The sequence below is a fragment of the Gracilinanus agilis genome, chromosome 1, assembly GCF_016433145.1.
Source record: "Gracilinanus agilis isolate LMUSP501 chromosome 1, AgileGrace, whole genome shotgun sequence".
NCBI lineage: Eukaryota > Metazoa > Chordata > Mammalia > Didelphimorphia > Didelphidae > Gracilinanus > Gracilinanus agilis.
This window is the reverse complement of record NC_058130.1, coordinates 612,355,235-612,370,086: the sequence shown is the minus strand read 5'-3', so window position 1 is coordinate 612,370,086 and position 14,852 is coordinate 612,355,235. Positions and strand designations below refer to the sequence as shown.

Below are 14,852 nucleotides of genomic sequence, written 5' to 3'. Positions count from 1 at the left end.
TGGCCAGGCTGAACCAGAGGGAAGCTAACATTGATTCTTCATTTGTCAACAGTGAGAGTTTCATTAGTAACAATTAAAGTAGGGTCTCCAAATACCTCAATCCTTTATCCTTATCCTTCTTATTAATATATATATATATATATATATATATATATATATATAAAGTTTAAAGTACCTTCCTAAATCAGTTTCAAAGCTTGTTTTGGGAAGGGAGACAACACAGTCAGAATATCAACATTATCCCAGCTGAAGAGCCCAATTAATATATCAATTAACCCCAGGTGGGTCCTGAAGGGATAAACCTCTTTGACCTGAAGGATCCTGCTGGACAACTGTTATAAAGGAGAAGTGCCATCTTATCCTCCCTGTACATCATTTCTACTACCTCAAATAGATACAAGTAACCTCCTTTAAATATAACAATAGGGAAGCAATGTTCTTCTGGGATGGGAACACAGTGTTGGGATTCAGAAGCTTCTACTTTCAATCCAGTCTCAACAATGGCACTGAATTACTACAAGGCCCTAGAAAGAGCACAACTTCTAATATTTCAATTTGATCATCTCCAGATTGAAGGTAATGATATCCACTTTCCCCATAGAAATATGCATAAATTAACTGAATAATAATTCTTAGATAGAGAACTTGGAGCCCTTGTACAAAAAATCTTTTTACTCATGACTGTTTTGTTTTAATTATCATTCATGAACTAAGAATTTTCTTTTATACTAATCACTCTAGTAAATGGGTATCAATGAAAATTTTTTCAATATCTATGCTGTATCCACTTCCATATTTATTAATTCTAACATTCCTTTATCTAATCACAATATGTTGTCATCCCATCTCTTTCTCTCTACCTTGCAAATCCCAAACCCTGTTCTTTATCCTCTCATGGACCTTCAATCTCTCCACCCTTCAATTCTTTCCCAGGATATCACTCTTACACTGACTACAGTCTTATTTCTTCCCCATTTTGACCCCTTGGCAAACTATTGCAATTCTCTGTTGCCCTCCTCTCTTGGGTCCTCTGTCTTTTTTATTATTTATTATTGCCAATCCTGTTCTGCCAAACCTCAGTCTTTGGTTTACTCCCCACATTTTGCCACCTTTGTTCCTGCTCATGTGATACTGAATGAAGTGAGAGAAAATCATGAAACTCTGCTGACTGAGTTGACTACAAGTCCATGCTACATAATTTTAACTGGACCCTCCCTATGGCATGACAATACAGTTACACCTCCCTAATTGATCTATTCTCCTACTCATCACACTAGTTTTTCCCAAATTTCTTCATTCCTCCTCAAAACTTCCATGGTTTCTCCTTCCCTACCCTTTCAGCTGAGAATCTTGCCTCATATTTCATAATAAAATTGAAGCCTTTTGCTAAGAGCTCCATTTCTTCCCCTTTCCCTCTTGCACTGCTCAGATGTTTTCCACTATAGTCTTCTCCTTCAAACTTCTGCCACCTGAAGAGGTGGTCTTTCTCCTTGCCAAGGCTAACCTACACAAAGAAATGTTCCATTATGTCCTCTATTCTCCTGCAGATTGCCCCCTCTATCCTTCTTGTTCTAATCACACTGGGCCCCTGGCTGTTCCACAAACAAGACTCTCCATCTTGGATCCCCACATATTCTCTGTCTGAAACATTCTTTTCCCTCCCTTCCAACTAATGACCTTATTGGTTTCCTTTAAATTCCATCTAAAATTTCAACTTCTTTAGGAAGCCTTCCCTAACTTCTTTTAATTCCAGTGCTTTCCCTCTTTTATTTCCCCCCACCTCATTTATCCTATATATAGCTTGCTGTATATATGTTTGTATGCCCCCCCCCCACCTCCTTGAGGGCAAGGACTATCTTTAGCATCTTTTTGTATACCTAGCATTCATCCCTTTTCATCTGCTCTAAGAGCTTGTCCCTTTCACTATTCCCTTGCTGCATATTATAAACTTAAGACCATATTTTAGAAGTCATGAAATCTGTGTGAGGTGGTATAGGATAGTAGGAATCAATGTGCATTCAATGGTGGAGAAGTTTTTAACTTCTATACAGGCCTTGGCAGCTACAAAACAACCTAACAAAATAAATAAAGACATGATACAACACAGATACTTGGTTTCTGGATTTTTAAGTCAATATGCAGCTAATAGGAATCCATTTCTATTTGAATTTGATACCATTGCACACTATGTTATTCTTTCTCCTTCTATTCCATATTTCTTCATTCAGATTCATGTTTTCTAGAAAATGGCTTTAAGATCATAGTTCACAATATAGAGGTACCTGGAGGACTGTTTTGTATATAGTAGGTGTTCAATTACTAATGAACAAATTGAATTAGTGAACATCTATGAAGACATAATAATAAGAACTAGTATTTATATAGGGCTTTCATGTTTGTAAAACATTACATATTTTTATCTCATTTTATCCTCCCAAGAACCTTGGGAGAGAGGTGCTATTATTATCTGCATTTCCATATGAGGAAACTGAGGGTAAGTAACTTGCCTGGAGCCACATAACTTATAAGTATTGAGGCCAGGGTAGAATTCTGGTGTTTCTGACTTTAGGCCCAGAACTCTATCCACTGTACTACCTAGTAACTCCAATATAAAGGTATTCTTATTACAATGTTCTAAAGCTAAAATTTCTAGCCAAGGAAATTTAGTTTTCTATAGATATTCTGGAAGAACCCAGGACTGTATTTTTCCTTTTTCATAGAACTGTAGAACCTTAGAGTTCTAGGCAATTAAGTGGTATAGTGCTGGACCTGGGGTCAAGAGGTTTAAATCCAGCCTTGGATGCTTACTAACATTACATAATATTAGTGACATTGGATAAGTCGCTTAATATCTTTTTGCTTCAGTTTCCTCGATTGCAAATGAAGATAATAATAGTAGCTATCTTGCACAGTTTTTGTGAGAATCAAATAAGATATCTGTAAGGCACTTAGCACAGTTCCTGACCCATTATTGTTGCTGTTCAGTCATTTAAGTTGTGTTTGAATCCTTGTGACCCCATTTGGGATGTTCTTAGCAAAGGTATTGGAGTGGTTTGACATGCCTTTTTCCAGTTCATTTTACAGATAAGGATACAGGCAAACAAGGAACAAATTAGGCAAAGTTAAGTGACTAGCCCAGAGTCACACAGCTAGTAAATGTCTAAGGCTGGATTTGAACTCAGGTCTTCCTGACAGGCTAGTTCTTTTGAGGGCCAGATATGGTTCTTTCTGCAGGAGCCATAAAGTCAATTTTTTTTCAGGCGCTGTTACAGGAGCTCGCACTATGAGCACTGTATGGCTCTCATGAAATTAAATTTTAAAAAATGTGGCGTTTATGGCTCTCACAGCCAAAAAGGTTGCCTTAACCTGCTTTAACCCAAAGAAAATGCCATCTACAATCAACCCCTAGGAAGGCTGTAATAATTACCTGAGCTAATGGTGGCTTGGGGGCTATGTAGCAAATTTCTGAATGACCATTTGGACACCCATTTGAGTCGATGAGAAAAGGAGGTAATATATGTTATTTCACTGAATGAAGTAGTTTTCATCTTTTTATGCTCCACACAGAATGTATCTAGTGCTGCATTCATTTCCTCGAACTGGGGAGAATGAATATAAACCACCATTAATTTATCTATAATGGGCTTATCGTGCTGAGCATGTTCTGAAATTTTCTTAGCTTCACCAGTTCCTTCCTTTTTGTTTAACTGCATAGCAGAAGAGTTTCCATTGATGATATCTAGGAAGAAATCTGCTGGATTATGATAGGGATCACAGTGGTAACCAGCATTCGTAAAGTAGCCTAAGACTTCCTGAGCAGGACCAGGGAAGATCAATTTTCCAGAAGCCAATAACGTCAAACTATCAAATAACTTGAAGATAGAATAGTGAGGCTAATGTATAGAGATATATTGCTTGTGACATTGGGACTATGACTTGAATCTCAATTGCTGATGTTTTGTAGTCTTTGTATAGAGAAGATGATTGTTTTTTCCTGTTTAGACTTCTTCTTCAGTAATAAAAGGACAGCATTTGCTGTGCTGGAGTCTAAGCCAGTTGTGGACTCATCCAAAAATAAGACGGATGAGAAATGAGTTCCATTCCAATACTAGTCCATTCTTTCAGATACACCATGAAAGAATGGAATTCCCACACTGGAATCAGCTACTCTCTCCAAACCTAGTTCCTTGATGACCTTATTGATTCGTTTATTCTTTTCATGGTTCTTCATGCTTGTAGGAAGTTGAAGTGCTGCTGAAAATTGTAAATTTTCTCTTACTCTGAATGCCCATTAGAACATCATCCCAAACAACATAGTCTGAGTCACATTTGAAGCTGGCAGGTTGGGGAGCTCCATTTATTAAAACAAGACCAGATAATCCATGAAGGTCTTTTCCTAGCAGCAAAGATATCTAACACTGAAGATTTGCTACAATCTGTGGGTTCCAAAATGGTCCAGAGACTTGGCTTCCTGATTCCATTGACATTCTTGAATATTTCTTTCTTGGCAATCTTCCAACAACCTAAGAAACCAGTCTTCACTTTCACTTGATAACAGATGTTATGAAAACTCATTACAGTTGCCACCTCTGGTTCTTGTGTGAGTTCCTGAGGTACTCTCAGCTAGGCCATTGGTGTTTGCTTGTGGCATTGGGACTATGACTTGAATCTCAATTGCTGACATTTTGTAGTCTTTGTCTCATTATCCAGTCATGGTAGGAAGAGGGGAAGGAATGGTAAACTGGAGGAAGCAGAAGTTGGAAATTCTGACTGGGACTCAACATCTCTAAATAGGGCAGGTCTCCAAGTGCTTCATGGTTATGGGCTTAAATGCATTTTCCTTTGTGTTTGTTAAGTTTCCATTACCTAGATTTTTAGAAGAAAGGATTTTCTTATATCATTTCTGTCTACAAGCCTATTTTGGCACTGGGCTTCTGATTGTTGGTTTTTGATGATTCAGACTAGATAGTCAGGTTAGAACTGCTCTTTCGTGGCATTTTTGGAGTGTTAGCTTGGGCCTATTGCTTGAATTTACTTACCTTGATAATCCTGGAAGGTACAGAATGGATAATCTCTTTTGATCCTGCTATTTAATCATTATATTAACCAGGTCACCAAGTGGATTAATATTAGGTAAAAGTTAATTCCTCTCTACTTAAGGACAGAAGAAGGAGATAATGAAAAAGAACAAGACATAAACTTTGAGTATGGGTTAGTGGAGAAGTATCTTGTACTAGCCTCCATTTATTGATTAGGCAGGTCTCCTTTATGCCTGGGGTTCAATCTTCCAGAAGCCAGGATAATCTTTCAGACTATCAAATAACTTGAAGATGGAATATTGAGGCTGATGTATAGAGATGCCACAGACAGTGGCTGTCTGTGAATCCCTCTGAGGTTGCTATTACCATGCTATGAGAATGGAACTACTGCATTCAACAATACACAATGAGCCAACATTTATTAAGTACCTACTGTAGGCAGAGCACTATTCTGGTTGATGAGTAGGACACAAAATTAAATGAGAAGTGCCCCATACCCTCATGGAATTTGCAGTCTGGTATAGGGATGTAATATGCACATTAATCAATTTAATATGGAATATGTAAATTGAAAAAGAGATGTATGATGATTATCTAAGATATAAGTTCTACTCTGCTACCTTAGTGTAGTGTGGAGGTAATCTTAGAGTTGTAAGAACAAAATGAGCAGAGTGCAATCCCTATCAAGTCCTCTCAAATTAGACTGGTTACAATATATGCTCAGTAGACTATCTGTTTGTCTTCTGTGGATGAGCCTAGCTAGATTTTGCATCTACTTTGCTATACTTTGCTATAGTTATTGTCTCAGTTTTTCCCACTGATTCTGTGAGATTTTTTAATTATATCATTATTTCATCTAAAAAATAGGGATACAGGAGACAGTGAGGTGGCTCAGTGAGTGGATAGAGTGCAAGGCATAGAGAAAGACAGGAAGTCTTGGGTTCCAGAGTCTGGCCTCAGACATTTCCTAGCTGTGGGATCTTGGGTAAGTTGTTTAACTATCATTGCTTAACCCTTACCATTTTTCTTGCAATAGTACATAGTATTGATTCTAAGACAGGAGGTAAATGTTATTTTTAAAAAATAGAAAATGTTTCTGTCTACTCTTTCCTAATGTGTATATCTTTGATTTTGTTCTTTGGCCTTATTGTTAGAGCTAGTATTTCTAGAAGTAGATCAGTTATAGTGGGGAAATGGAGTATTCTTGCTTTATCCTTGTTTGTACTGGGAAAGTTTCTCCATTGCGGAGAATGCCAACTTTGGGTTTTAAATATATGCTTTTAATCCTATTAATGATGTTTCAGTCCTCCATTCTATAAATTTTAGAAGTCGATGCCTTTTGTTTTTCAAAGACTTTCCATATATATTGAAAAAATTCTGTAGTTTTAAACTTGGTTGCTTATGTGAATAATGATTATGCTTGCTTAATGTTGAATTATCCTTGCATCCCTAGTATGAACTCAACTTGATTATAGTGAATTATTTTCTGAAAATGTTTCTGTAATTTTCTTACAATGTTTTATTTAAATTAAAAAAAATTGATACTCATTAGAGAAATCAATCTAAGGAAATAATAACTTTAACAGCTCTGGCCTCTCTGGTTTGTATATCAGGGTCATACACACATAAGGAATTTGATAGGGTACCTTTTGTCTCTATTTTTAAGTTTAATTTTTGCATCATAAGCATTAATTGATCTTTAAATATTTGATGGAATTCATTTATATATCTATCTGGGTACTCCCCAACTCTTTCAGCAATTCATTTATGGTTTACTTTGGTATCTTTTTTGCAAGTACTGGAGAATATAAGATTTCTTAAAATTATATAATTAATTTGAATGTTTTATAATTTGTACACATTCATTATTTTCTTTAATTCTTAGTCTTGCTGGTATATAAATTTATGAAGTAGTTTATGATAATTCTTTTTAGCTTTTTCTCTATGGGCTCCCTTTTTCATTTTTTTATTTTCTTAGTCTGATTTTTCTCTCTTTTTTCTTGATCAGGTTGGCTAATGGCTAATTGATTTTGCATTTAAAATCAATCTTAGATTTATTAATTCTTTAATATTTTGATTTTTGAATTACCCTATTTTTTATATTTGTAGGGTTACTTATTTGTTTGTTTCTAGTCATTTCATTGGTGTAATGTGAGGTGGCTAACAGAAACTTTTTGCTTCTATAATTTCTAATGGTTACAAAAAGTCAGTTAGAAGTCTTAGAATCTTCAGAAAGTCAGTTGGAAGTTGAAGCTATAAATAGAGGTAAAGTTCCAACTGACAAGGCTTTTGCCTTCTGGCTTTCCACTGTGGTTGGAGGCTTTTGCTTTGGCTTAGCCTGTTGGCTTCGGTCTTTTGGCTTGGCTTTGGCCTAATTGCTTTGGCCTTGACCTGTGCTTATTTTGTCTTGGGGAAATTTAGTCCTATCTCATTTCTCTGGACCTCTCCCTGATCTCTCCATCCACATCCCTCCCCTTCCCCTGAATTTCCTTTGGGCCCTGGGTGGAAGGGAGGGCTTGGTGATTGGACATTGTGGGTTTAGTTTCTATAGACAAGTAGAGTATCCTCTAATAAGTTACCCCTAGTTTTAGTGATTTGATAAAGACTTTACTTAAAAGGCAGACAAAATCTTCCTGACTGGGAGAGCAGGCTCTCCCAGTCTAAACCTCTCCGCGACCCATTCCCCACCATCACCCCTCTCCCTAGCAGCAGTTAGAAAACCCTGAATCTCTTTCCCTCTGATTAACCTGAGATTAATAAATCCCCTTGTTACCTACTCTGGTGAATCATTATATTGAAGATTAAGGCAAGGGCTAAAGAGAGAAGGAATCATTTTCTTTTTATTTCTTGAGGGGAACTGTGGGCATCCATCTTGGGAGGAAGTCCTTACCAGAGACTTCCTCCTGCTGCCATCAGTTTCACTGGCAGGGAGGAGCCTTTTGACTCCTCCCTCAAGGGACTTTAGAAACTAATAAGAGAAGCCCTCAAGGCAGATTTAAACACTTCTGACTGGCCCAGCTCCTTTGTGTCCATAGGGATACCTCTCTTAACTTGAAGGGTTCAGTCTATATCTCCCCAGTATCCTCTGTCTCTACCCTCAGTGTCAAGCCTGTTTTAAGCTGCCTCTCCTGAATACCCCACCTATTCCCTCACTATCCAATATACCACCTCATTCTTTCCTTCCCTACATTCAGCCATCCCCTTCATTCCTCCTCTATATCATCACCTTATCACCTTTATCCCTCCTTTCAAACAAAATGATTCAAAGATTTACTCATTTTTTGATAACATTGGTCCCCTCTTTTTCTCTTTTGTTAATATAAATTTTCAGAGATTAGACCTCTTTCATCTTCATTCTGTCTTCTTACATTCACTGAGACCTGACTCTCCTTGCATGCCACTATCTCCTCAATCATCTTTTGCATTATAGATTGCTCCTTCTCTTATACCACCAACTCACTGATACTGGTGAGGGAGGTGGTCATATTTTACCTTTACTACCAACATTTGGCAGTCTTTCTTCCTTTTAGGTTCACTTTATCCATGAATACCTTCAAATTCAGATCCTGATAGCTATTCTATATCCAATTCCACTACATTTGGTGCTTGGCTCATAGTAACTTCCTCTATTCTAATATCAGATCATATATAAGGGAAATCATTATACATGTTAATATTCTCTCAAATATCCTAAGCTCATAGTTCCTCAAACTACTCAACATTCATGACCTACTCCTCTACTTTAGTTACAGACAAAGATGGTCATACTCTCAATCTTATCACTCACAAATGTTCCACATCTGTTTTCAAGAACTCTTACATTCTTTGATTTGCTATTAATCATCTATCATTCGATCTCTCCTCATGCCTTAATATTCATTACAGTGATTTCCCAACCCTTAAACTCTCAATACTTTCCTCTGGCCATCACCCTTACTCTGAGTAGAGGTGAAAGATCCTGGCAACAGATGAGCCTGGGAGAACCATCTGAGCCATCAGATATGCCATCAACTACTGGATACCTAGTGCTGATGTCAGTAGTAGCAAGGTCCATTACAGATTCAGCCCTGAGGAATGACGTGCTTGATCTATCCTGAAAAGGAGCCAGCCTAATTGAGCTAGGGATTGACTCATCCATAGGTTATGTCATACCCAGATGAAAACTTCATGATGACTCTTTAAAAGTAGAAAAGGACTTCTAGGATTGGGAATTATTTTGCTTCCAGCTGTGAGGGGATATTCTATAACAACCACTTTAATTTTGAGTCCACTCTCTCTATATTGAATGCATGTGTAAAGGGGAGAATGCACCTCTTCGTTTAGGAACATGCACTTTGGCCCTTGCTATATCTTTTCAGCAAATATTTTGTAAAAGCTAATTGATGTTAATTGGTTAATTGATATTGGGGAGGTATTAACTCATTAAATGATATGAGGAAGCACATTGGTGGGGGCTAGTGTACTAGAAAAGTCCTCAGTTACTCCCAGCACCCTAAGGGAAGCAGTAGTTATTGTCTTCTAGAAATCCACCCTATCAGTGCAAGTGGAAATTGGGCAGTCTCCCTGGAGGATGTGCTGTATCTACATGTTCTCACTTTGTGACTTTAATGACTTCAATGAATTAAATTATCATCACTATATAGATGACTCTAAGATCTATATCTTTCTATAGACTTAAGGTCCTATATCAAAGACTGCTTATTAAACATTTTGAACAGGTTTATAGGCATCTCAAACACAAAATGTCCAAAACAACTCATTACCAAATCAACACCTTTTCCAAGTTTCCCCATTACCATTGAAGGCACCATCTTCTTCTTGGCCAACCCAATTTATAATATCAACATCTTCCTCTACTCCTCATTCTCATCCCACATTTCTAACCAGATGTCAAACTTTGTCATCACTATCTCTCCAACAAATTTCAGATTGCTTACTTTCTCCACTTACGCAGTCATCTTCATTAATGTTCTCATCTTCTCTGTACTCTTATAATAACTTGCTAATTGCCCTACCCTACTATAGTCTACCTACTCTAAGCCATCTTCCCCCTAGCTGCCAGTGATTTTCCAAAAAGGGAAAGTCAGATATTGTCCCTTACTTAATAAATTCTAGTGGCTTCCTATTTATTACCTCTAGAATCCAATATAAACTTTCTTCATTAGCATTTAAACTCTTCACAACCTGGCTTCTGCCTACTTTTCCATTCTATTCAACATTATTCCCCTGTCTTCTATAAGCAGCCATATTAACCTGATTACTATTCCTATACTCTCCTGTCTCTATGCCTTTTTACTAGTCGTCTCCCATACCTAAAATGCTCTCCTGACATGCCTCTGCCTCCTGGAATCCTTAATTTCCTTCAAGACTTAGTTCAAATACTAGCTACTACAGGAAGACCTTTACTAGTCCATTCAGCTACTAATGCCTTTCCCAACATAGCCACCTTATAACTGATTTGTCTGTCTTATAAACATCTATTAATATATATGTTGTCTCTTCTGTACATGTAAGCTCTTGAAGAGAAAGGATCATTTTGCTTTTGACTTTGAATCCCCAGCATTTAGAAAAAGGCTTACACATAGTAGGCACTTAATATGGCTGATTGATTGATTGATTGATAGACAAAGAGGGACTGTGGAACTGGAGCGCTGATAATAATGATAATAATAAAAATGATAATTCACATTTCTAAAATGTTTTTAGGTGTGTAAAAAAACTACATGCATATCTCATTTAATCCTCCTAACAAGCTTATAAGGTAGGTGCTATTATTATATTCATTTTACAGATGAGAAAACTAAGGCTCAGAGAGGTTAAGTGACCTTCCCAGGATCATACACTTAATAAATGTCAAACCTAAGCCTTTCTGGCTCTAAGTCCAACCCTCTATTCACTCTGCCAGGCTGCTTTGAGGAACTTTTCTTTCCTGCTTTGAATAACAAATACTCATGATCATGATGATGATCATAATCACTAGACATTTGTTGAGTGTCTACAGTGTATAAATAAAGTGAGCTGAATGAACGCCTCAGAAGGATGTCTCTTATTCTCTCTTGATTTAGTTTATAAAGTGAACTTACAAATTTTATGTTCTCTTTATAAAGAGAGATGCAGATCTATTTCTATAGGGGTTAGAGAAAGATCATTCACTATCTTTTACTCAAGAATATTGTTCCCAGAGAATATCCAAGCTTTGGAGGGCGGGGGGTGGGAGGGGGGAAGGGATCTTCCTCTTGGGAAGCATGGATATGCAACAACATCATTCTTCCCCTGGTACTGCCATCAATAGTGTTTGAATGGCTGGAGAATGGAGGAGGGAAGACTGGGCAACAAACCACAGTGTCAAGGAGATATGTGCAGATCTCTGGCAGGAAATAAGCACTTATTAGCAGAGACAGAGTTGTAATGAGAACAAGGTAATAAGAACTTTACTCCATGGTGCCAAAATCTGTCAGGGTGGTATTCTCCAATATGAAAGACTTTTCTTCATGTTTTATGGTCCTCCTGGCTTCTGTCATGCTGTACAACCCCATTGCCCTGGCTTCCATCCTCCAAAGTTCCATCACTATCCTGTCCCTCTCCCAGGAACAGCCTTCTCTTAGCTTTGAGGGGTGGGAGCAAAACTTTTCAGTGGGACAGGATTCTGTCTCTCCTAGCAGAATTAGAACTGTGTGGTTGGGCTATCCTAGTCTTAGCTTCTCCCTCCTGGCCCCATTCAAAATAATTTTTGTCCTAGTTGAAATATTCTTAGTTATGACTGAGCAATGTCAATCTTGGAAGAACCTTAAACACTACTTCTGTTGCAGGAACAGGACTATTTTAAGTGAAATGTACCCTAAAGGATGACTTCACTCCTCTCATCTTTATTACCTATCTTCTGACTGCTGTGGCTTTTGCTTCATCTACTGCCTTCTATAAATCCTTACTACCCAGGTCTACATTGTCACTTAGAAGTCAACTGTGTCTTTCTGAGATAAATGAACACTAACAGAGAAGTTATGGTGTCATGCACCAATCAGGGAACGACTTCCATGCCTTGATACATAGCTGCTTTCAATTTTAGCTTTACCTCCCGTGATCCTCTACTCTTCTCATTCTCTACTTACTCATTGATCTCATTTAAATAGGTCCTATCATCTCTCATATGACCTCAGTCATATTTCCAAATTCATGATCTTTTGCTTAGGCCATTCATAGGTTAAAAGGATCCAGAGCTGGTAAATGCCTTCCTTCCCTATCAATTGATACAATTCCTTCATTTTACAGATGAGAAAACCAAGGCCATGGGGGATTAAGTGACTTGTCCAAGATTATATTGATGGTAAGCAGCAGAGCTAGAATTTAAGCCTGGGTCTTCCAGCTTATGAAGCTTCTTTCTATTGTACAATTTCATTTCCTTTACTCTTTACTCCATTTTAAAAAAAATTCTTACCTTTGATCTTAGAATTGAGAGTAAGTATTGGTTCCAAGGCAAAAGAGGGTAAGGTCTAGACAGTTGGAATTAAGCAACTTTCCCAGAATCACACAACCAAAAAATGTCTGAGATCCAGTTTGAACTTAGGACCTCCCATCTTCAGGCCTGGCTCTTTATCCACTGAGCCATTTAGCTGCCCCACATCCATTTTTTTTTTAAACCCTTGTACTTCGGTGCATTATCTCATAGGTGGAAGATTGGTAAGGTTGGACAATGGGGGTCAAGTGACTTGCCCAGGGTCACACAGCTGGGAAGTGGCTGAGGCCGGATTTGAACCTAGGACCTCCTGTCTCTAGGCCTGACTCTCACTCCACTGAGCTACCCAGCTGCCCTGCCCCACATCCATTTTTACTTATTTATTATCCTTAATTAAATTGGTTCCAGGACCTCTTCTATGACCTCAGTCATATTTTCTTCCAAGACCTTCACAAGTCCTATGTTTCCTACATCTCCAGATGAAGGTTGAAATATCAGAGCATTTGCCCCTGTTATTACCGGTAGAGACAGCCCACTCTAGGTGCTGAAGTCCACTGAAACTTCTTGGAGGGGGAAATATTGACTTTCTGTACTTAATTTTTAAAAAGGAGAGGAGAGTTGGTTAGTAAGTTTTGAACTTACAGTCATTGCAAAGAAAATTATACCCTTTTGGGGACACTCCCAGAAAAGCTAGTAAAATTTCTGAAAGTCTTTGTTTATCCATTGGATGACCTGATGCCAGAAAATTAATAATTATATATTCAAGGAATGTAATATGATACATAATTAAAGATATGATGCTAATTGAATTTAGTTTGTTCTCCTCTGAGGCAGTCCCTTAGCAATTAGTATCTGGGAACAACTGTTTGTAAGCATAATATGGCACAATATCAACTGAAATCTGAATTTATACACAAGTGGCACACTATGTACCCTTCACCTTAGAGTTTCTTTCAATTTCTAACTAATCTGCTTTACTAATCACATTTTGGCATTTGACATTTAATGAAACATTTCCAGATTTCCAGATGCATAGGGATGTCTGTGGAGGCATTGGGTTCACTGGCATCATGTTCTTAAATGCATTGAGCAGTTATCCTTGAAAACCAGTTCGGTTACTATCCCTACCAAGAGTAGGAGCATGCAAATAAAACCGTACTCATTACTAAGTAGAGCCAAACAGGTTTGAAATAAAAATGGAGACCCTGTCCTCCCCCCATCTCTGCTACCTTGTAATTTTCCCCAGCTGGGAAATTGAACTCAATGCTCTTCTAACAGTTCTCAAATGCCTTTCCTATCTATTTTGACCTTACTCCACTCCTTTCTCTGATAGGTCATAGATTGAAAGATGAAAGAAAGGGACTTCAGAAATGAATCATCTGGTTAACGTCTTCATTTTACTGATGATATCCAAAGATGAGAAAAAGCCTTGCCTAACATCACAGAGGAGTTAAAGAGCAGAACCAAGATTCATACCCAGGTCCTCTGACTCTTTCCATTGGACTATTATATTTTCCATTTGGTCTTGTATCACTTTGTAGACCAAATTCCCTTACACTTGGACACTTCAAAAACTTTGCAGTGGTAACTACTGAACAGAGAACCCAGCTGTTAAGTTAGTCCCCAAAGACACTTGGGGGAGGGATCTAGGGTGGAGTTACAAGAAAGGAAGGATGAATCAATGTAGCTTTCTTTAAGGACAATGGAAGGCTGAACTCATCTCAAGAGTACGGAACTGGCTTTTAAGCCCTTATCCTAAGTAATAAATTAGAAAGGTAAGTGAACTGTGGGGCCTCTATTTCTAAAGAAGTGTGGGGAAACACTATGGGAGGTAAAAGAACTGGCTGGGACTTTTCCAGAGCAGAAAATCCTTGGGTTGATGTCAGGTGAGACAAGTAAACACACACACGTATATTTAAAATATATATGCATACATGTTTACGTATAATATATACATACATGTATCTAAGTATACATATAAGACCAAATTTTTGACACTAGAAAAGAAAGGAAGTACTCTAGAATCATGGAATGCTAGAGCTATAAATAACCTTAAGAGTCCAAACTTTTTGGACCCTTTTATCCTCTTAAAAATTATTGAGGATCCTCCTTGCCCTGGGAGCTTTTATTTATATGGTTTCTTTCCACCGATATTGATAATATTTGTGATTAAAATGTCTTTTTAATTTAATTTAACTTTTTTAATGAAAGGATCTTAAATACTCCCAAGGGACCTGGGACCATAGTTTGAGAGCTGCTCTTGTCTTAGATGTTTCTTGGCATCCTAGGATATCTTGGGAGGTTGGGTAGCTTAGGTTAGGCTGTCAGATCTATGGTTTACCCTTATAGCAAGCACAACT

At 37.8% G+C, this 14,852-nt stretch overlaps 1 pseudogene; it reads right to left on the bottom strand.

Annotated features, from left to right (window-relative positions):
• LOC123254728 overlaps nt 1–4,684 on the bottom strand; it is a 51,723-nt pseudogene extending 47,039 nt beyond the window's left edge.
• Nucleotides 4,685–14,852: the final 10,168 nt, after the last annotated feature.